We start from the raw sequence: 24,281 nt of genomic DNA, 5'->3' as shown, positions 1-24,281 counted from the left end.
AGCTGTCTTTATTCACCAGTTTAATCTAGCCAGAAAATGTCATCAAAGCATTTCTTATTTTGAAGCATATGATATTCAAGGCCATTAAGGAATGGATGACTGTCAATGGCAGCAAAAGCAACTCACTGGAAGTGGGAATGAACATACAGCCAGCAAGTTCCTACAAGGTTTGAAGAGTGAGTTATCAATTCAGTCAAGAACAGGAGCTCTTCTTTTGACAGGACAGCCAGCTTCATGCAATCTAATAATTGACTGCAATGAAGCTGTTTTTCTTTTCAAGTAAATTATGTTCCCCACTCTGCAAAGAGAGCTATAAAGAAGAAAACTACCATAAACTAAAAACTAATTTTATTTATAGTCTTATCTCAGATGTAACTTTCAATAGAAGATGGAATGTTAATCATATATACATATTTGAGAATACTTGTATTGTTTTAATTTACAGTGTTTAGGCATTTTTGGGGGCTCTAGTGGGTAGAGTTTTAACAGCATTTTTAAACACTAGGAGCTGAAAAGATTAAAATGCAGGGTTTTTGAAAGGAAGAGCCAGCCCACTTAACAGTGGAGAAACAAAAACTCTATCTAGCAGATGCCAAATTAAACAATTTTGGCTAAAATTCTTCTTTAAGAGAGGAACAGTTCAGCAGCAGACTGTTCCATGAACATTTGTTATTCAAGTAATTTTTTTTTCCTAAACATTATTTTCTGTTATTAGGAAACAGAGTAGAAGGGGGTATCTTCAGTCTTGATGAAAATAACAAGCTTTAGTGCAAAACCTCAGAGAGCAGAGCAGGATTCTGAAATTTTTGCCTTTTGTCTGGTGTTCTGAATCTTAGAGAACAACTTAATTTTTACATAGAGATCCAGGGTATGTAGCACATACTGTTTTCCTCACATATGAAGATGCCCTTTCTGAGGTAGGATTCTCCTCTTATTGACAGACAGGCTTTAGCAGCACTTTTTTCAGCAGTTTAGATCTTAAATCTTTTCTACACAGATTATAGAAGGTGTATAAAAGTTAAGTGGAATTTCAAATTTTTATTTTGGAATCCCTTTAGATACATAATCTCATCTTTGAGAATAAATAAAACAGACAAATCTCTTCTACTGTCTATACCTGTAATAGGCAAAGAGTCAAGCTTCTAAATAGGTGCAACTGTAATCAAACAAGAAAACTAACAGCAATTTTTATTAATAAGAAAACAAAAAGAATAAATTCCCTATTTATAAAGCAATGCTATTACTTGAATTACAAATGCTATTTAAACAAGAGAAAATCTTGATCAGTTCTCCTCTGACTAGGATGTGAAACAGGCAAATGTGATGTACCATTTGCAGAAAAGCTTTAGAATGAAACTCGGTTTGACTTTAGACAATGACTCAAATACTGGATAGCTCCATTTGTATGTTTGGAAAGTGGTGGCACTGCCCACCAAAACAGAGAAAGTACCTTAAAAGGGCAGCTGAGTAAATTGAGTCATTGCGGCACATCATCCAGTTTGTTTGATTTGACATCACCCATTGAGAAAGTGCTAAAGGCATGAATTCTGATATTTCCTGTCATGCTTCTATTACCACTAATTACTGTTTTTTTGGGGTTTTTTTTGCCTTTCATTAACATGCCTTGATGAGGAAACACCTGACTATTATTTCAACAAAAATCAAAAAGGTATGATGAAAAGGAAGTGGGTATCATCCAGAAAATAAATTAGTAATGAAATTATGTATTTAGCCTTTTTCCGTGAGCAGTCATCCTGAAGAACAAACACAATTTGGTAGCCATATAAAAACTAAACTCTTAACATATCTGAAATAGCATTGCTTGCAAATATTTTTTTTCTTCCAAAAGTATTTTCATTGTCTCAACTGGACCACTAGTACTGACTGTAAGTGGATGATTTGCCCTCCATCCTCAAGTCACAAACATTTAATGAAACTTACAGTATTTTCTGGCACACACACATAGTTACTCCCTGTCAACTTGTTATACGGAATAGTTAAATTAAGTAAAAAATTATTTTAAATACTGCCATTTAAATCTGTAGCAATGATAAAATCTATGCCACCACATCTGAGCTGGCTGGTGATCATTTTCACTTGATGAAAAAGAAAGGCCAGTATTTATTTATTCAGAGTGAAGGTTACTCTATTAACTGCTGCTCTGTGTTGAAGCCCTGCCAAGCAGGAGGACTCACTGCATGCACTACAACCAAGAGCTGTTCTGGCACTTCCCCTGCAACCACTGTTCTTATTCCCAACAAGCTTGTTTGCAGTAAATGGGATATTAATTTAAATGACATGCTTAAAAGAGCGAGTTTGCCCCCTCTGCTTGAGCTCAGGCAGGAGTTTAAAATAGATCACTCCACTTTTTCTCCCACCTGGAAAAGTCAAGCATAACTTTAGAGACTTAAAATCTGCCTATAAAACTACACGGCTAAAAGGATACAGGTTTCCAACACAGTCCATTCCTTGGCTTAAATTTTCTTGATATATCAACACATATCATTCATTATCTAAATGTGAGAAATTGGTTCCTATTAAAAACCAACAAAAAACCCAAACAAACCCAACAATTTTTTAACCTCTACAAAAAATCAGTAGTCGACTACAGAGCAATCTTCTATATGTAAAAATTCAAGAAATTCAGATAGAAATCCTAGAAAGAAAAAGCAGCAAGAGGAAGGCATTTGCATGGGAACAGCAGAACATTTTAAGACACAGTGAAACAGCAGGAAAAGAACAGAAGTAGAAAACTTCTAATTCAAATTTATACATAGAGCAGCCTGCTAGCCTGACAACAGGCCACCCAGGATGAGCTGTGAGTGTGGCACCACCATTGCTCAAGGCTGCAGTACCCTGAGCTCTGTGACAGCCATTCTCTTACTGCCACCAGACCAGTCTGCTCCTCATTTCACAACCATTCTACTTCAAACACCACAGAAGTCATGAGGTCTGTTTTCAGATTTTAAAAATGGCCAAAAGCATGTTATAGTTGGATTTTACATTATCTGATGATATAAGCCCATGACTCTAGCACTCTTTAAACCTCAGGTTTTACTCCCCCATGTTGGTACCAATACTGTGATCTGTATGTTCAGGATGTTGGCAAGAAGGGAATAAAAAAGGAAAAAGGATCTTTGTTACTTCTCCATATTTTTTTTTCCATTTTTCTCTTGGAATGCTCCTAATGTAAATAATGTATGCAGGTAACATACATATTACATAATTTTCTTACATTGAAAAGAATATAAATTTTCCATTTTTCTTTCTCCACAGCTCATCAAACCACAAATAATTGTTTATGTGGAAAATAAATGAAATGATAACGTGTCACAATATTAGAAGACATCTTGACTAGATTCAGAGTTTATATTTCTATGAGTTCTGCACATAATTGTCTGTAAACAGGTTCAACATATTTGTTATGTTTAACATAGTAAGTTGCTGTGTTTAAGCTACCAGCAGGTAGCATGCACATGCACCTTAAGTCACCACAACTAATTATGGTAGCCTACCAAAAATGATTGGCATATGCTTCCTTTGTAATATCTGGCAATAAATGACAAAGAATCTCAAGGGAAATTATGTAACAACTTGCATTTGTGAATCTGGATCCCTTTTCATAATTAATATAAACAGCAGCATAAAATGAATTTCTCTTTAAAATCAATAATTAAAAATTGACTGTAGCAGAGAGAATAAGGAAGAAATAATGAGATTTTAGCTTGCATTTTAATTGCATTTTCTGTGTTAATAACTTATGAGTGGCTCTAGAAATCTATTTATCTTTTTGTTGGATATGACATGTGCCCATCAGTTAACTATATGTCTATATATACATATATATATATATATATCTATATGCACACATAAAATGGATAATGTAGGGTTTAATTTAATCTTAATTGTTTGCATGTCACTCTTACAAAAGTAGCACAGTGAAAAAAGCAGCCCTTACCCTGAAACTACCCACCATTTTAGAAGTACATAACAGCAGCCTGAAGACAGTGGAATGAACCAGTACCCAAAAAGTATCACCCATCTGCCCATGGAAAACCATATGTAACGCCAGATCTTGGGGAAGATGGTTTTGGCTTCCTGAATCAAAGCCCACACAGCTCAGCCTCAGAGACTCAAATCTGCAGCCGTCAGGGTTCAGAGTGTGACGTGGAACTCCCTGTGTCATACACCAAAATCTTGACCAGTGGAGTTCCACATATGCACAGCAGATCTTTCCATCTTCCAAAATCAGAACCATTTCCTGAAACTGACAAAAGAGTATCCCCAAAGACATCCCTGAATGCATAAATCAAGGCAGCAAAAGAGAATAGACATGGGACAAATCTATTTTTCCTCTCAAAAATTTCATTCAACAATTTTTAAAAGAAAACTTTGACGTGCAGGAGTCTTAGAAAAAGACTTAGACCTGCATCTTTTTTAGAAGAATTCTGGGCAACACCACCACTGCAGATGGCACCACCCTGTCACTGCCATCTGCCTATAGAACAGTATCCACAGCATCAATGATGATATTTTGAGTCATGCAAAGCCTCACACCTTAAGTGCCCTGGGTACACAAAGAGGAACCCCTGTAGCATGGGCACCCTCTTTGATTTGCCCAGGCGAGCTTCCAGTGGCTGGTCCTGAACAGCCTGCAGGCCCACACATCATTCCTGCCAGGACTAATGCGTAAGGGGACACCGTGTCTGACTCAGCACACTCTTCTCAGAATTACTGGGCCTTCGGGAAGTAGCTATGCAAATACCAGTACAATATATGGGTAGTGTGTGGACATGATGTATGTAACACTGAGAGGTTACTGTGGGTTACACAATGCATGGGTTCACACAATTCATGATGTTCACTCAACTGCTGCTATGAATGTTAATCAGATATTCGGGCTCCAATCCACATCAGGACTAATTAAAAAGTGTTATTTACTGTAGAGTGTAGGCTTGCTCAGGCAACTGCCTGACATTAATCAGCCCTTGAATGTTGGAATTTAAAACAAAAATATGAAAAAAATTTATGAGTAATGCCAGTTTTGTTTAGTGCCACACACTATTAAATCAATGAGGACTAAATGAGCCTTTATTCAAAGATACTTACAGAATAAATAACTGGTTTTCTGGAGTTCATTACTGCTTTCAAAATTTCCTGTTACTGTCAAAGTCAGGAAATTTTTCATGAAAGTTCTAGGAAATGTTGCTGGTTTATTCCTACTAAATCATTTAAGCCCCATAGAAAGATACACATAATGATCTGGGGACAAATGTCACCTTGAGATTTCCATTTTTCCTGAAATGGAAACAAATTTTGTGCAAATTCTATAGTATTTACAGCAGTTTTATTAATTTTCTTAAGTATTGTGGTATTTTCTGTTTAAATCTCTTTTGTATGAGGACTGATATTTTCATACGGTCAACAGCAATAGGATAAGGGGTAATAATTTTAAACTAAAAGAGAGAATATTTAGACAAGAATTAAGGAAGATTTTCTATTACAGTTATAGTGGTAAAACACTGAAACAGGTTATGTGATGGATGCCTCATCTCTGGAAACATTCAAGGTCAAACTGGACAGGGCTCTGAGACACATGGTTTACTGGGAGATATCCCTGGTGGGAACTAGATGACCTTTAAAGATCCTTTCCAATCCAAATCCTTCTATGAGTCTACAGCACTGGAACAACCTGAATGCAAGTCTCATCCTAGAGGGAGTTCTGCTATGACAGTGCCCTGGTTTCTGCTGGGCAGAGTTCATTAATTTCTCCTCAGTAGCTGTTACAGTGCTGTGTTTTGGATTAGGAATGAGAATGGTGTGTTGATAACACACTGATGATTTGGATTTTGCTAAATCATGTTTATCCTAAGTCAGAAACTTTTCTTTTTGCCTCATGCTCCACCAGTGAAAAGGTCAGCAAAAGAAACTGGGAGGGAGCACAGCTGGGACAGGTGGCCCAGGAAGCCAATTGTGCCCTGGGTTGCATCCTCAGCAGTCAAGGGAAGCGCCAAAGGGACATTCCACACCACAGACCATCATGCCCAGGAGGTAAACTGGAGGGAGTTACCCAGAAGAGAGGTTGATCTGGTTTTAGGAAGCTGGGGTCTTTACTGGACTTTCATGTGCTGTACTTCTAAACAAAGTTTGTGGAAACATGAACACAAATATTTAAAATAGACTTCATACTTATTACTTTTCAGTTTCACTCAAAAGAATACAAATTTGTGGAAAAACAAATCAGAAAAAAAATTGTAGAATGCATAAAAATGATCATAAGAGCAATAATTAAAAGAGCATAAATAGATTATATATATATATAACTACAGCAGAACCACAATTGTTTCCTGTTTTAAAATCATGTTTACTTGCTTTTTATTAGCTCAAATTAATCTACAATAAATTGAGAAGATATCAGTAATCAACTATGCATTTTGAAATTTATTTTTTTAATAATATCTTGCTATTCATTCAAATATGTGTTCTCCTTCCTACATTTCTTGGTTCACTGACATTTCAGGAAAACTGTATCACAAGAGTGCCAGTGAAAAGTAACTTGATTTTGAGTACACTGTAAATCATTTAAAACTCATACATTTAAATACATGGGAACCAAATCTCTTGCAGTAATCTAGCTTGTGTTAATTAAGTCCTCCTTTAAATTACTATAATGTTTATAATCAAAGCTCACAATTTTCAAAATTGAATGGTCCATATGTGCTGCCTTGGCTAAAAAAATATGCTGAGTATACTTCTATTTAGACAGCTATGAGATTATATAGTGCTTCAGACTCTTAAAGGATATTTCTTTACACAGCTAAGTACAATCTTAAGATTGACTTTAATATCCATGTGGTTTCACATCCATGCAGAAAACATGGTAAGACTCACTTCATGGAAAGAGAAGAGAGGATAACTTAGCACTGTAAAATAGTAGAATCCAGAAACCAGCAGAACAAGGGACTGGTCAGTCTTCCTCCAACAAGAAAAAAAGACCTTGAAGATCATCTAGTTCTGATCCCCCTGCTGTGGACAAGGATACCCTTCAATAGACCAGGTTGCTAAGAATCCCATTCAGGTTAGCCCTGAACACTTGCAGGGATGGACCCTCTACAACTTCTCTGGAAAACCTGTTCCAGTGCCTCACCACCCTCACAGTGTTGGTTTTTTTTTCCTATTATCTAATGTTAATCTTCCCTATTTCAGCTTAAGGCCATTCCCTCCTTGTCCTATCACTACATGACCCTGCAAAAAGTCCCTCGCCAGCTTTCCTGTAGGCTCCCCTCAGATATTGGAAGGCCACAATTAGGTCATCCCAAAGCCTTCTCTTTTCCAGGCTGAACAATTCTCTTAGCCTTTCACTGTGGGAGAAGTGCTCCAGCCCTCTCATAATCTTGGTGGAGCCCTCTCATAATCTCCCTCCAACAGATCCATGTCCTTCCTGTGCTGGGATCCCAGACCTGGATGCAGCTCTGCAGTGGGGTCTCACCTGAGCACAGCAGAGGGGCAGTATCACTTCTCTTGCCCTGCTGACCACAGCCCTTTGGGTGCAGCCCAGGACATATTTGGCTCTCTGGGCTTCAAACGCACACAGCTGGCTCATGTCCAGCCTCTCACCACCAGCACCCCCAAGTCCTTCTCTGCAGGGCTGCTCTTGATTTTTTCATCCCCCAACCTGGATTGACATGAGGGGTTGTCCCAATACAGCTAGCTGCAGCACCTTGCACTTGAACTTGTTAAATTTAATGAGATTCCTGTTGTCCCACGTCTCAGGCCTGATCAGGTCTTCCTGGATGGCATCCTGATCTTCAGGTGTGTCAGCTGCACCACTCAGCTTGAGGTCATCCACAAATCTGCTGAGGGTGCACTCGATCCCTTCGTCTGTGCCATTAATGAAGATATTAAATAGCATTGATCCACTAAAAGAAGCTGGAGACGCCTGGGATAAAGCCAGCATGTGGCAGATGCACATGCAGAAGGACGAGTTCCTTCATCCAGGAGCTAGCAAAGCTGTGGAACTTGTTGCCAACAGAAAGCTGCAGATGCTAAAACTGACTTGAATTCAAAGAGTTACTAAGAAGCTCACAGAAGAGACATTCACTGAAGCTTATTAAGCACCTAAAAACAAGTTCTGGATCAGAAAGTCTTTGAGTTGCAATTGCTAGAGCCTGTGAGATTATTGGGGAAAAAAACAAATTATGTGCTTGTTCTACTGAAAAATATTTTCTTAATATTCTGCTTTTGGACCTTGCTGAAGAAAGGACACCCAGGACAATCATCTTTTTTTTCCATATGTTTTTTTCTGTATTTGTGAAGACCTTTCCTTTATTTGTAAGTGAAATCTGCAGCTGATCATAGTTTTTAGCTAAGGGTCCTAACCTAAGACATTATTCTTACCTAGTTTGAAGGACACCTTTACTTGTGTCCTTCAAACTGCCTTTGAGGATGTCACATTTAGGGACCATATGTAGCTTTTTCAGTATATATATATTCCAGTGCCTCATCAAAATCCATCTTGAATATTGCATTCATTTTGACAACCATCTAATCTGTCAGAATTTCTAACATGTTCACATTTTTTTCTAATTTCTCAACAGCTTCTCCAAGCAAAAAAAATTGAGAAAATTTCTAATTCCGAGTTTGTTTAAAAATCAGTAGTTTTCAAATAGGCAGCCAAATTAAAATAAAGTTTCACTGCTCAATCGCCAATTGATACACCAAAGTAATTAATTTTAATATTCCAATTATTTTGTCTTACTGAGCCAAAATGTAGCCCTTAAAAAAAAAAAACAAAACCAATATTACCTTAACTTACTAAATATGAAACTATAACAGTAAAATGACATCTTGGAATCTGAGTATTCTCAAACCTGTAATACTAAACTCTCCAGAATTATAAATATTCACATTTACATAATCATTTGAAAAATCTTTTAACAGCAAATTACTGTGCCAACCTCCTTCTGGAAAGCAGAATCTTAAAACTTGAGGTATTAAGTAGATGAAAATACCCAAATGTAAAAACCCCAAGTTTTTATGCTATCCCTCCCATCCTGAAGTAGTCTCAAATATGATATCTGAGTATCTTTTATATTCAATATTCATTCAGAGAGAAAGAGGACTACGAAAGAGGTTTGTTTCATTCACCATATGAGTTCTAACAAATTAGTGTTAGCTATTATGAGACTTTGAAAAATATAATTATAAATTTCAACTATTTGTGCCAATGCCTCTTGAAGACAAACTTCCCTCAGAGCTATTAATTGGCAATATCAAAGTGCTTCAGAAGAAAGCAAACTCATCCCTTCTACACAAAAGCCCTCTCCCTCTCCAGAAACCACCTACAAATCATAGTTCTCATCAATCAGTGGAAAAGAAATATATAGCCACCAGCATTTTAATTTCTACAAGAAACAGCCCACCAACATGCAATAGCCAAAAAAAAAAAAAAAAAAAAAAACCCAAAAAACAAAAAAAAAAAGGTGGAAGAAAACAAGGAACTAAAGAGAGTTTGAATTGCTTGGAAATTACTACAACAGATGAGGCTCTCCTGGGCACGGTGTGACACCTTTCTGACATATAGCTGTGTAAGAATATTGTACTTACAATACTAACACGCATGGTGCTACAACATTATAATACAAATGTTTAATTGGCCTTTATTAGTATTAGCATTTTCTAGTAAGCCTCTGTCATCTGAAGACTTCAAGGAGTACAACCATATTTTCCTACGCTCAGAACATGTGCACTAGAAGCAATGATCACTGCCTTAAAAAGTCCAAAATCTAATTTCAAACAGCATGAGATTCCTGATGGCTTACTTTTCTTTGATGGAAGCATATGTTCCTGAAATCCAGCTTTTGGCCTTGTGTTTTTGTCAGTACTGAGAACTCTGTTTGCAAGTAAGAGGCCTATTTTGATGACTATGATGATTCCAAGCCAGTTGCATGAAGGATCCTATCTCAGTAACTGCAAGAAATCAGAATGTTTTCTCTTGGATAGGAATTCACTCCAATTTGAAGTCCAAAGCTTGCACAAAATATTTGTATGAGAGTCACTTTTTAAGTTAATGTATAGAAATAGCTTTACAGTATTTTATTCATACCTGAACACACTAATGGAGTCCCACTGATCTTTCTCATTTTCTGTAGAACAATAATCCAAGTGAGAGACTGAAATACTATGGTTCATGGCTTGAACATTGTTACGAAGGACTTTTGGCCTATTATGGCAGAACTGTATCAAGAAGCTACAATGACCAAAGCCCACCCCTCTCTGAATAAGCCTCCTGATGAGAACTTTGGACTGTGATTTGGCCAATATGTGGGAACTTGAGATAAAAGAAAGGCGATGCTATTGCCCAATTATCTTGGGTCTCAGGAGAAGTAAACAAGGCTGAGGGAGAAGAATGTATTCACAAGAAAGACAACCCTAGAAGCTACCCTGAAAATCAGCTGTGGCTGGGTTCATGGTAGGGGAGGCCATAATCCACAGGCTCATTTGCTGAGGCCAAGATTGCAGATTCCCCACAGCCAAGGGGAGAGGTGGAGAATTTTGGGGGTCTGCCTGGTCAGAGGCAGTGAACACCCATCCTCCCTTAAACAAACTGGCCCAGTTGTAAAATTCACCACTCCAGGAAGGCCACATACATGGGACATTCATGTGAGAGGCAGCTGAGGAGGTGTCATAAACCATCAGATACTCCCAAAGCATCCCCCAGATTCATTCCTGAGGCCTTGTGCCAGATGACTGGATGTGATGCAAAGTGATGCAACAGATTCAGAGTTTGTTGCAAGAAACACTGTCAAACTTGCCCCCTCAAGGGGAGGCATTCCCACCTGGCCTGAACATACATTATTCCATTGAGCTCTTATGTTTTGTGAGAATCTCACCACAGAGAAGATCAGAAGAGGATCAACAGGAGACCATCAGGATCCATGGAGCAGTGATATTTTCTACTTAATCTGTCTGTCACTCTCTTTCTCTCCTCCTCACTACCTCTTCTTCTATTGCTATCTCTCTCTGTCTACCTCACATTTACTGCTAAATACAATCCATACTATTGGCTTTGGCATGTCATATTCTTTGCACTCGAATTTGGCCAGAAGCATCTCCCTAATAATTTTAATAACCAGGCCTTAACAACCTATAACAGTTTTGACCCTATAAAGGTTCTACACTTGTTTTACTATATAATTTCCTGTAGAGGAAAGGCTGTAGCTGCCTTTAGAACTAGACACCCCAACAACATTATTTTTCTACTCAGTAGGTAAAGTAATGCCAAGGTTTTATGCTATTTTCAATAGTAAGGGCTAATCATAGCCTTCTATTTTGCCTGTACATTGCTTCTGTTTGAAGTTCTCTCCCACAGCTACTCTATTGTGCCTTAATGATGTAATAGAAATTGAATTCACTGCACATATACATTAAATATTATTCACCTTCCTCCTTTCTTGATTCAGCTTTTTTTTTTTTTTTTTTAATTCATTGCTTGCTTTTTTGACTGAAAAAAGTCCATACTATTTTTATGGTATATAAATTATTAATAGAAATAGAAAATACAGCCTAAATTTTTGGTCTTTTTTTTTTCCTCCCAAATGTTTGGCAACTTCTTAGTATTGCTACTAAAAGAAGACAGCCTTGTCACATTCTTACATTTACTGAGAGCAGCTTCAAAATGCAATGATGGATTAAAGAAAAATTCAGAATTCCCAATTTCACAGATGTTTCTTTACCTTAAATTCACATCTTTATGGTAAGACATTAAAATGCTCATAATATCTGTTTATGCCTTATACTACAGCATTAGGATCCACCAGGGTATATTTTGGAAGAATGTATGTCTACACCTCAAATGCAAAGAAAACCTTCTTGGGCCATCAACATCTGCAGTGTGCATTAAAGGACTACTAAAACACATCCCAGGCAGTCCTCATAGCATTAAATATATCTACTTAGAGGAAAAGTAGGTTAAACACACACAATACAACACTTCTTTTACTAAGGCAAATTCCCATATCACTTGAAAATAACATAATATCTTTTCAGGTCAAGTTTCATTTTATAAATGGAAAGTGAAACCTACCCTATTCTCTATGGAGTGCTCTTCTGAAGGTAACACAATTTCACCCTCAGATTTCTTTACTTCAAGATTATGATGGCCATATAACCTGAATCTGTAAATTATATAGCAAAGTTTTAATATGGCTGGGTATCTTCATATAATTTTTATGCACTTAAAAGAGTTTAAAAGCTAAGTGTTTGGCTCTCCAGAAGAGGACCATGTTGATAAAATGGGAATGCATTTGAGTTGTAGAAACCCCACCTTCAGGGGATTCAAATGATTCAAAAGCCCCACACTGTCTTCTTCCACAAGATACCTAATATAGCCTGGTCCCTGGACCTTGAATTGAGCTGCCTCAGCATTTGGGTAGCTCAGACTCCTAATCTGGCAACCCTCTTTTTGGACAGCATAATAACGAACTAAAAAATTCACATATATATAAATAAGTCATATATAATTTGTAAAGAACTAAAAAGTACCAGTGGATCTGCAGATAAAAGAAAAAGATTTTAGGGGTTAACATGAAGAGTGGGAAGGGAATGAATTATGTATAAATAAACTGAAGAATAGCATTTTGAAATCATTGAAAATTGAGTATTGCACGGGCTTTAAAAATTAAAAGTGTTTCTGGATTGTTTTCTTCCAACAGGTCTTCAAACTTCAAGAAAATAAATATATTTTAATGCTCTGAATAGTGTTTCTTCCTATGTTCCCATCCATGACACTTTATGAAGCAAATATCCATTATACAAATACTCTGCTTCTGAGAAATTCAAAATACTTTAAATTCCTTCTGTGCCAAACCTGAAGGTAACTGGGTCTTTAAATTCAGACCTTAAAGACCTCAGCAAACTGAAATTATGAATATTTTTGACTAGGTGAGAAGAAAGGCATTTTACCCATTGTCTAGCTGAATCAAATGTTACTTGTGATGATGATAAAGTTTCTTAGAAAAAAATAAAGGATATCTTTCAGCCTTCTCCTATATGCTGCATTTACTGTCAGATTGGCCTGTTTGTAACATCTTAACCTAAAAAGTTAAGTGAACAGTAAACATCTACAAAGATCATTTTTAGGCTTTTAGGTTTTTTAAAGAGACAATAGAATGATAAAAGTCAGTTGACCCAGAAATGACACAGAACACAACAGTCTGCTCTTTCTAAGTGCAAGGTGGTGGTGGTGTTGATCAGTAGTACAAAGTCTGCAGCAGGAATGGAGTATTTGTTTCAGCCTGAAAGATCTTTTTTTTTTTTCATCTCCCCCTAGAAAAGTTTCAGTAGCAACAAATCTTTTGAGAATGGAACGAGAAGCAGTTCTCCTTTACTAAGCGTGTCGTAGTCTAGTGAACAAACCCAAGAGATGTGAGAAGGTTTTAGAAAACACAATGTTCAGGTTTTTTTGTTTTGTTTTTGTTTTTTAACGTAAGGCTCTTTTAATATTTCATTAAAAATAAAATAGTGTGGTTTACACACATACACGTGAGGTAGTTTATGAGTGGGTTTCTATGTGATATAGAACATTAAATCCACTCACTCAAAATGCATTGTGACACTATCAGGGAAACATCACATCTTCCAGAAACTAAGTCACTATAGAACAGCGGTAGATTATCATCCCCTAATCATAATTCAATCTGGAGTGCAAAGAATTTAGCTGAGGTAAAGTTGAAAACTTTAGTTGCCAATTTTTTTTGTTTCCTAGGTTCAAATTTATGTTGGATTTCTTTTCATAGGCAAGTAGGAAAAGCTGTTTGAAGTGTTTAAGCTGAGTCTTAATAGAAATTCAGGTGCCTCTGAGACATTCAGATTGAACTGTAGTAGTAACATTTTAAAGGTCCTTGATGAATCAAAGATTCTGGAAACTGTTTTTGCAAAACTATGCAGCTTGGATACAACACTTAGCTTCATTAATTCAAATGCTGAAGTTCTTTCATATTTTAATGGGCAACTCTCAATGGAAACACTTCCAAAAGAATGGAATCAAAAGGATTATTTTTAATAAGACACGTCATTGGTATTGTTAGAGGTCATAGATAATCACCAAGCAAGCATACCACTGTCACTATTTCCAGGGAATGAAACAATGGTATGTCTCAAAAAACTGTACTGGAAACTTGTTGGAGTCTCAATCTAAAATCCTTACTGAAGGCACTGTAATACTGAATATGGGTTCAGGTCATAAATATTTAGGTGAAGACTTCTGGGAAGCCCACGGAAGATCTGACAGCAAAAGGACAGACCTTTCATTTTTTCATTGTTGGTAATTTCACCACAGCAATGAACCCTCTAGACCAGACAACCAGACAAAAAAATTACTTTTCTGGTAAGAAAATCTTCCTTACCTTAAAGCACTGAAGGCAACAGATTGTAAGAATTACAAATTAGGCTTAATCATTGATTTGATCAACACATAGAAACAAATCTTTGCATTATCTTTTCTGAAGTCTTATAGTAAAGTCAGCTCTTAATGGACAATCTCACTCCATGTAGAACCAACAAACTTTGCTCCCTCACTGATTTACACCAGTTTCAGTGACATAGGTCTCATTCTAAGGACTGTCTCTTAATTATAAAAGGTCTTGAATAATATTTCATTAAAATAACCCACACTAAGATAATCTTTCCACAATTCAACAAATGTATGTAAATTAATGTTTTCAAAAATTGGAAGAGTCCTGCAATAATATTCCACCTGCCAAGTTTCCACCCACAGAAATTCAGATTTATGGGTTATAATTAAATCACTCTGGAAAAAAAAAAAAAATAGCAAGTGACAGAATACCATAGAGTACCAGGGCTGTAATTGTGCCATTTTTTGCAAATGCTATGATACCAAAAGGTCCTTAGGGATGAGTCCTGCCTTGGCAATAAATAATGCAAAGCAGATAATAATGTGTCTGTAAAATACTTCTATAGTACTACTAGATTTATTGTTTTATATGATTGTATTACTTTTATATACATTTATTATAAGGTTTCTTTACTTGTAGTACTGCATCTTGAATATGTATTTTACTGTCGGCACCTAAATACTTCGTGCTGCTGATAACAGAAAATTCTGCCAACCACGGAATGCATATTCATCACTGAGAGACTTGTCAAGAGTCCCAGTATGCCTTCAGCATGAATGTGTTATTGGTGCAAGAAAAAATTATTCTATGGCGCATAAACTGTGCATAGAACAGACCACAGACCACAAACCCTTATTTCATAGATAGGACCAGAGAAGCACCAAGAGCAAAAGCAGTTGTTCCAACAAAACTGTACTTTTCCTAATATTGCTAGGGTAACTCAAAAAGAACTGTTTTCTACATCAACACTGGTGTAATATCTGAATTACCGGTAGTAATATCTGAAGAATATTAAAACCCTACATGGGACCTCAGCAATTTCTTTTACCCATTATATGGAATTAGAAACAAATAAGTATTTGAATTTAATGTGGTCAAACTTTTTGGGAACAAAAGATCACGCAGATGGAATGGATCTGAGTGTTTGAGTTGCATTTTGAGGTGAAAAAGAAACCCCACAATGCTTTGACAGGATGTAATATGCAGATTCTTTTTTCCTTATTCTTTGACATTTGAGGCAAACATTCTATCTCAGAATTCAGCGAAGCTGAAAGAGGCCTAACTTTCAGGAAGTTAATTATTTCAGGCTAGGAGCTACTGTGCCTTTCAATTTTTTTCCTGATTGCAGCACTGCAGAGCAGACTGTGTTTGGAAACAGAGACAGTGAATTTGGAATTTAACTGGAGTATGACAAGCAGTAATGTATGCAGGATAATATGCTTACCTAATATCCTTCGTTTAAAATGCACAACACTGTAGGGAAAACGCAAAACACTTTGAAATACAATCAAAGCTATTCATATTTAATTCTTCACAACAAGAGATCTAAATGTTGCAGAGGTGACAACATATTCCAGAAAATGCCAGCATTTAGTCTTGTTAAATTATAAAATAATAAGCTTCTATTTTAGATTCTCTGAAAAGGCAATTAATTGTGAAACTGTTTCACAAAAGAACTTTGTGCCTCTGTCAGAGCCTAATGAACAAAATAGAGATATGATACATTATTTGTACATTTTCCAATAAGCAAGTGCTAAGCCACAAAGCTTTCTGAGATGACTTCTCAGTGCAACTGTAAGATAAGTAATAATAACTGCAATACAACTCAGATACTGTAAGTAAGCACAAATGCTTTATCCATCATCCATTTAGAAAAGCACTAAAAATATCATCATCAGTGACAGCCTCAGGTGCACCACCAATGTGTCCTGCAGTTTTGACTCTCAGATCTGCAGCAAATTATCTTCCTTTATTTTGCATAGGGATAAAAGTAGGTAAATTTAAAAAAAATAAAATAAAACAAACAGCATAAAACAACCTTCATATGATGAAATATTTCTATGTATTCACACATTTAAATATATGTTAGTGAATAAGTATCCAAATATAGACTAATTATATTAACCTTAATAATAATTTTCATGGTCTGATCAGATTCCTGCCAATAAAGAATTTTTTTTTTGTTCTTGGAAATGTAGGAGACAATAGCATCTCTGTGAATTACTAACTTCTAAATATGTTTGCAGCTCTATGCACAGGGCTGAATTTCTGTATTACTCACACAAAAGCCAGCAAGGGGTTTTTTAGGGGACCAGATTCCACAACAGCAACAAGAGAATCTTTGTTGAACCATGAACAGCAATTTCTACTCAACATGCTAGACCTTTAAGTAAAGCACAGTCAAAACAGAAATCTCCTTGATTTTTTGCCAGGAATTTTCTTCTAGTAAATTCAGAATGTAAGGAAAACAAGACTGATTGATTGTACTATGCCTGTAAAGACAAGACCCTTTGGAGCATTATATATGGTTCAACATATCAACTGATTTTGCCTTTAAGCAGAGTATAAAATCACTGTAAATTAAATTCATTATCAAATTATTTTTTCTAGTGAAAACCAGTAATAAAGTAATTCAAAACTAATGTTAAAATCCAACATAAAATAAAGTTGAAAGTATTCATTAAATTATAGTCTTCATTTTAGGCTCCAGGTCTAATTTGCCAGTACCATGGTCTCATTTAAAAAAAGTCTATTTTAACACAGGCAGCAAGGTCCTGAATTTAGAAAAATGGAAGAGAGAACTGAGAAATCCACAGACTTTTTAAAGTTCTTATAACTCACAGTACATATGTGGTTCCTACATGGCTAAGATATCAAATATGATCTCTGACTTTGTACATGAGTTAATACTGAGGAATAAATAAAATCTATTACATCTGCATTTGGTATTCATAAGACTATTATGGGACAAAAAAAGACAGATCTGTCAGAAGTACTAAGAGCACTACCGTCTTTTCTCTATTTCAGCTACACACTCCTGGATGTAGAGATGAAAAGAGGGTTTTTAAACATCACATATGGGCTGCAGCTGCATCCATCTTTAAGGTTCTAAACTCAGTTCCGTATTTGGAAAAATTAATTGTCAAAATGGAAAAGACTTGAGGAACTCTTATGACAGCAATACACCTTGAAAAATCATCCAACAATGAAAGATGGAGATAATAAATCCATTTAGTTTATTCAATACAACTTAGATATTCCTTGATTCTGCTATTTGTAATATTTTCTGTATTCAAAGCCTACAATATCAAAAAGCAGCAGAGAACTGTCCTCAAATGTAAAAAGCACTTGAGATTTTTTTTAAAGCTTTCTGAGAGAGAATAAACATATTCAGCTGCAGTTGCGCAGCTGTATTTCAATACATGAATTATCTCTACTGCTCTGAAAATAAAGCATTTATTATAAATACCCTTTAATTTTCTTTTGCTTGCATTCAGAACAGCAGCTCAAGGGCAAAATATATGTATGCTTGGTTACAGACAGCAAGTGATTTAGTAAATCTGCAGGTATTAATGACTATGGACATTTGAGATTTGAGGTCCTTCCTCCTTTTTTCTGTCATACTTTATATTGTGAAATTGAAAATTCTTACTCTTAGTTTCATTCTCTCCCACCATCTTTCTTTACCCACTCTACACTTTGAATCAGCACTGCTCTTGGGATCAGAATGTAGATATCTGTTCTGGAGGAGACTTGTATCAGCACTGATAATCTCAGTTAGAAGATAAATATATGTATCAGAGGCAAAAAAAACCCAAAAAAAAACCAAAAAAAAAAAACCCTCCATGTCAATATCTTTCATATTTTGGAAGTTTTAAAATCAATTCTATTCAGTGAGCCCTGTAGAACACATAAAAGAGTAATAATCAGTAAGAAAATGAGATCTCATGAGAAAGGGGCAGATGTGTCCAGTGCAGCCACCTTATCCATTAGATCATGCCATGTATCAGTTTGGGGGCTTTCACATTGCATTCCTTACAATTTGTTCATGTGAGGAAGGAAAGGGAGCAGAAAGTAAATAATTTATAAGAACTTCAGCTAGGAGAACCTGTTAATACCTTTTTCCCCCCTTACATCAACTACTTTATTTTTCTAGGAAAAGGATAAATCTAGTAGTTGTGAAAATTGAATAAAGGCAACTGAAAGACTAGAAGTCATGCATTCAGCAGTAGAGGATTGTAATGGAATCCTATGACACACAAATTTCTGTCAACTTTTCTTCTTTCTGCAAAAAAGGAGCATGGAAAATGCAAAGGAGCCACTGTATACAGTGCCTTTATTATATGAACAGCTTCACATTATTTGGGATTGCAAATAGAAATATATTCACAGCCACTGATATAATGGAAGCATTGTCATGCTTTGGGTTGAGAGGGACCTTAAATATCATCTAGTTTTAAAACCCTTTCATGGACAGGAACAGTTTCCAGCAGAGCAGGTTGTTCAAAGCCCCATCCAGCCTGGTTTTGTATACTTTCATGGATGGGGCATCCACAACCTCTCTATCAACCAGTTGTGGTGCCTCACCACCCTCAAAGCAGAGGATTTTTTCCTAAAACATAATCTACACCTATCTTGCTCCATTGTCAGGCCATTTCCCCATGTCCTACCAACACATGCCCTTGTGAGAATTCCCTCTCCAGCCCTCTTGCAGGCCCCCTTTAGGCACTAGAAGGGGCTGTAAGGTCTTCCTGGAGCCTCCTCTTCTCCTGGCTGAACCACCCAGCTCTCTCAGCCTGGCTACACAGAAGAAGGAGGTGTTCCAGCCATGTAATCATCTTCCTTCTTCCATCTCCTCAGGACTTGATTCCAACAGGTCAGCATCTTCCTTGTGTTGAGGGCCCCAGAGCTGGACACAGTACTCCAGGTGGGTCTCACATGAACAGAACAGAGAAGGAAAATCACCTTCCTACATCAGAGCTATCTAAAGCACAGTGACATGAATTGCACAGGAGAACTGTAAAACGCCGCATCATACGATGCAAAGCCTCTTATAAAATTAAAATGGGTGAATCTCTAAAAAGACGCCAACATTAACTTTCTGGCTATGCTTTCTGAAATTTCAACTCCTGTATTTCATTCTGAATAAAGGATGCAACTGAGGACTCATGTACTGTGAATGCACAGTCTGGATCCCTCCCTTCTTCAAAAGTATTTTAAACATCATTAAAAGTGCTTGCTCTGAATTGTTTTGAAGTAACATTTTCCTGGACAGAATTACATAGACAGTTAAAGAAACTAATCTTCTACAAAGGAGATTTTACCTTCATGAGATTAAATATTTCAAGCATGCAAACTTGATAAAAGCTCAAAGAAAAGCCACAAAATTGAGGAAAGCAACCCATGTCATCTTGGTTGTTTTTTTTTTTTTTTTCTTTATTGTTACAGTATCCTCACACTTTTTTTTTTTACTTTTTTATTTTTTTTGTAAATACCCTTTCTCCTTCATGGAAATCTAAATTTTGGCATTTAATATTCTGGACTGAAGTGGATCGCTTCATTAAGTTTGTTTTCTCTAAACACAAACCTTGCAGTCAGTCAACTGAATTATTATTTCAAAATAACGAATGTCTTATAGAAATGTACTTTGGCATCAAAATCAGTAAGAGAAGGAACTCAAACACAACAGAGTATCTTTTACAATACATGAATAAAGTTCCTGAAACTACAACACAAAACAAATAACCAGTTAAAGAGTACTTATTAGAATGTGACTATTTACTTGTTTGTGAACATCTGTAAATATAAAAGGGATTGAAATTCGGTGATGCAGAGTAATAAAATAAAAAAAAAAAAAATCATATAGGTTTATACCCAATGCTTTAATTTCAGTGTCTTCTTTTATAAGACAGTGGTTCCCACGTGCCTAAATCCTCATAATGCAGGCTCACCAGATATTACTTACCAGCCCACAGTTTGCAACATAAAGCTAAAATTTTCATACATTGGTTGTTTCACTGAATTCATGTAATGTTAAACATAAGCAGACATGCCTGCAAAATCTCCAGTTACATGTACTGAGGTGGAGAACTTTCCACTTTTCATTCCAATGCCTCTTGCTGATTACACGTCTTGCATTTTTTGAAAGAGGTAGTGTAAACCAATTTGCTTGTATCAGCAGAGGGATACAGCACACTAAAGGTTCAGTGCAGTATTTAACACTGTAAAGTTACAGCTTTGCCCTGGCATCTGGGGAGATCATAAAAGCAAAAGGATGGAGCAGGAAACTCAAGAATGTTCCAGATTAAATTAAACTGGTGCCTCCAGACTGAAAAGGCTCACCAATGTGGTTTAAAACTGTCTAAGAGACCTGACATGAATTTAGATGTAGAGGGCTCCTTACAATGTGGAAAGCAAGTGTCTCTGATGGCACCTATAGGGGAGCTTCCAAAATGTTCCACAAAGAAATCTGCTTCAAACTCCCCAAATCTGCTATTTAAGCTCAACCAAGAAACAATAAATAAAAAGCCCTGAGAAATTCTTTAAAATAACATTGCTTCTCCAAAGCAAAACACTAATGAAGCAGTAGACACACCTGGTTGGAATCCTGCTACTCAAATACTCAATGATTCCTTCAAAAAATTTGAACAGAGTAATGAGGTATGGCTTCCTTCTGCTAAAACTATATTCCCTTCTACAATCATATATTTCCATTAATTTACCAACTCAAGCGTTTGATACAGTTTCTCATAATTTTTTAGCAGTCTGAAAAGTACTATATTGCATTTTGATTCACACTTGGAGCCGTTTCAAAAAAACAACTTAACATGTCATTTACCACCCCATGGTCAATTTAAGTTGTACATTATAACATTATATAGTAAACCCAGCAGTAAGTAATTTCAGGATTGAGTTCATTGAGAATTTTGGGGTGAATACTAATGATCTGGACTGTGAAAACTAGATGCACCATTGCTGATTTATTACTACTAATTTTATCAGTTCCATGATAAAACAACTTGGTGTTTCTTATTAGAGAAATCCTCACATGTGTAACCTATTGAGAAAGGTGCTATCAAGCTCTTCATGGAAAAATGCAGAATGGTTCATTAAATGTAATCAACTTCTAAGATTCAAACACAACAGAAAAAATCAGTTTCTCAATCCAGCACTGTACATTTAGCTTCTCCTCTCAGACTTTCCTTCGCTGCTTTCTAATGCATAAGTTTATGAAAAGCAGATTTTCATCAAGCTAACTTTTAAATAGTACAAAGGCAAGCATGGAGATTCTACTTTTATTATTAAAGATCGGCAGACAACTTGTCCAAATATTTCTGGTATACAAAATCATGTTTAATTTACAACATAATGATTTAAAAATGCTTGACTTCTTAATTTATCAAAATATAAAGGATCATTATTGTTTTTGCAGGTGGATTATATCTACAAAGAATTGAGATAATTAAAGGTTTCCTAAGAAATTAAAGCCACAAAATCATGTATTATGATTAGCAATATCAGCAAAGAAAAAAACAGGGGAATTTATAATTTCTGTTGACAAAACATCATTTGTTACTCACAATGTGTCAGAAAAAAGCCAACTCTAGTCAGTGACAACACCAATGAGTGTTGGTGAGTCACTAGCCGAATAGAAAGTAATGAAAAATCTGGCAGCTGACTAATAAGAATACTCATACACTTATTTATGCAAAGTGATTATGTAACAGTCATGCTTTTTGAGGCTGATGTTGGTGTCAATCATATGTTGGAGAGCAGTCACAGTACCAGGGCTGGAAAGTATGTACCCTCTCTCATGTTTGCTTGCACTCTCTCCCAGGGAGATGGACAAACTTAACTCTCACATTGCCCTTCCACACTAGGACTTCACGCACAGGACCCCTGAGATGACACCCAGTAGTGCCTGCTGGACAGTGGCTCCAAAGCACAGGAGCTTTCACTGAGGGCCAGGTGGGCACGTCCCATGCACAATGCAGGAGACACAAGAATTCTGCCTTTCTCATCTCAAAACTATCTTTTCATCTAGGTCTGATCCAGAGAAATCAGAGAGAGTTAATGGAACTGGCTAAGCTCCAGCAAAATATATGCTCCACCATTTCTCCTGCCTCAGAATATGTTGACACTTTAGACAATTACTTGTTTTACTGCAAGTCACTCACACTAACAAACAAGATATTCTATCAATTCCAGCATTACAAGAAATTTATGTCTTCTCTCATTCATAAAAAATCCACATTTGATCATTCTCTATTTTTCCTTATCTTTTTCTTACTAGTTTAAGCCATGTCTCTGTGCCACTACACCACTGCTTGCTGACATCTGCCCACTCTCTTTCCTCTCCTGTTGGTGCCCAGTACTTTTTTTTGAGTTACTGTACAATTATATTCAAAGCCTCCAGTCAGGATGAAAAGTTCTCTCACTTCTATAAACATGCAATGAAAAGCAACTTTTCCTATATCAACAAATATAAACCACAAGAAAAAAAAAAAAAAATAAAAAAAGAGGGAAGTGTAGTAAGAAAATGCAAGAGGTGTTTCACAGAAATAGTAAAGAGCTTTATGATCCTCATTACAAGTGAATTACTGAGTTTTATAAATAGTTCAACCTCTTATAGGAAATATAATGAAATGTTTTTAAATTAGCCTTGTGTTTCTGTTGATATACTTCAGAGCAATATTGGCCTCAAGATCCCTTAATGCTTTTTAATAAAGCATACAAGATGAAATAAGAAAAATTAAAAGTCAATTTAAATACACTTAAAAGATTTCAATTTGTACATGTTAGTGGAATAAATTACAGTTAATGTGTTAAAGTTCTGGGGTTTGTTATTTCTAAAATGATGCAATTAGCCTCCAAGTTCAAACTCAATGTTACAGTATAACTATTTTTAGCAAGTAAAAAATCACTTTACATCTACAGTTAATTGCAGTTAATTCGGCCTTTGAGATATACCAGTTCAAAGCAATAATGACTTTTAATGACAATGACAATAGCAAATGCATAAACTACTGAGAGTAATAATGAAACACCCATGGAGACCAAGAGTGTCCGTCTACTTTTTTTTGCCTTTCTCATCAAATTACACTGCAGAAAGATGTTTCAAATTGATGTGTGAAGCAAAGGTAAAAACATTAAAAGGACTATTTCAAGCACTTCAACTTCTCATAATTACTTTTATTGTAATCAGTGAAGTATGTGTCAAAATCAAAGCAGTTTTTAACACTAAAAATCTTGTTTAGTACCTAGTGAGACCAACCAGTCAGTCATTGTTCTCCACAAGCGCACACAGCCCTGAAGAGACACTATTGCACATGCACCAAGATGACCTTTGGAGTCCTTTCCAGCCTCAGCCACACTGGCTTATCCAGTCTGAATCACACTTTTACCTTTCACAGAGTTCACTTCTTTTCTTGCTCCACTTCCAAGTAAACAGAAATGCATTCATAAGGACTTAAAACCCTTAGAAGAAGGAATAAAAAGTACTCCTTCCAAATAAAGAGAAAATACCTGGTTTTGTAGCTTCACTTATCACAATTTTTGCAAAGTATGTCACAAGTGAAATATTTAAGTAAGCATTTAAACAGCTCATCAGAAATGGCAATGTAATCACCATCACTCAAATATCTACACAATTTTAATGAGTCTTTAAAAAAAGAACAATAGTAAATACTTTAAAAAATCTTTTGGTACAAATCACAGACTAGAACTACAGTAGGAGACAAATGAGATCTTTGTCCTTTTGTTCTCGCATTCTTATCATCCCTTTGAAAAATTCTTTTCAAGAGCAATGGAAGTGCAGGATTCCCATTTCTGTCATCAACATGGTCATGAAGTGAACAACTCGCTGCA

At 36.1% G+C, this 24,281-nt stretch overlaps 1 protein-coding gene across 10 annotated transcripts in view; it reads right to left on the bottom strand.

Moving 5' to 3' along the window:
* DMD (dystrophin) overlaps positions 1 to 24,281 on the bottom strand; it is a 1,045,484-nt gene that overhangs the window by 795,096 nt on the left and 226,107 nt on the right. The gene's annotated exons all lie outside the window — the stretch shown is intronic.

The sequence above is a fragment of the Anomalospiza imberbis genome, chromosome 2 (genome assembly GCF_031753505.1).
Source record: "Anomalospiza imberbis isolate Cuckoo-Finch-1a 21T00152 chromosome 2, ASM3175350v1, whole genome shotgun sequence".
NCBI classification, from domain to species: Eukaryota; Metazoa; Chordata; class Aves; order Passeriformes; family Viduidae; genus Anomalospiza; species Anomalospiza imberbis.
Note: the sequence above shows the minus strand (reverse complement) of the source record. Positions and strands in the feature narration are given on the sequence as shown.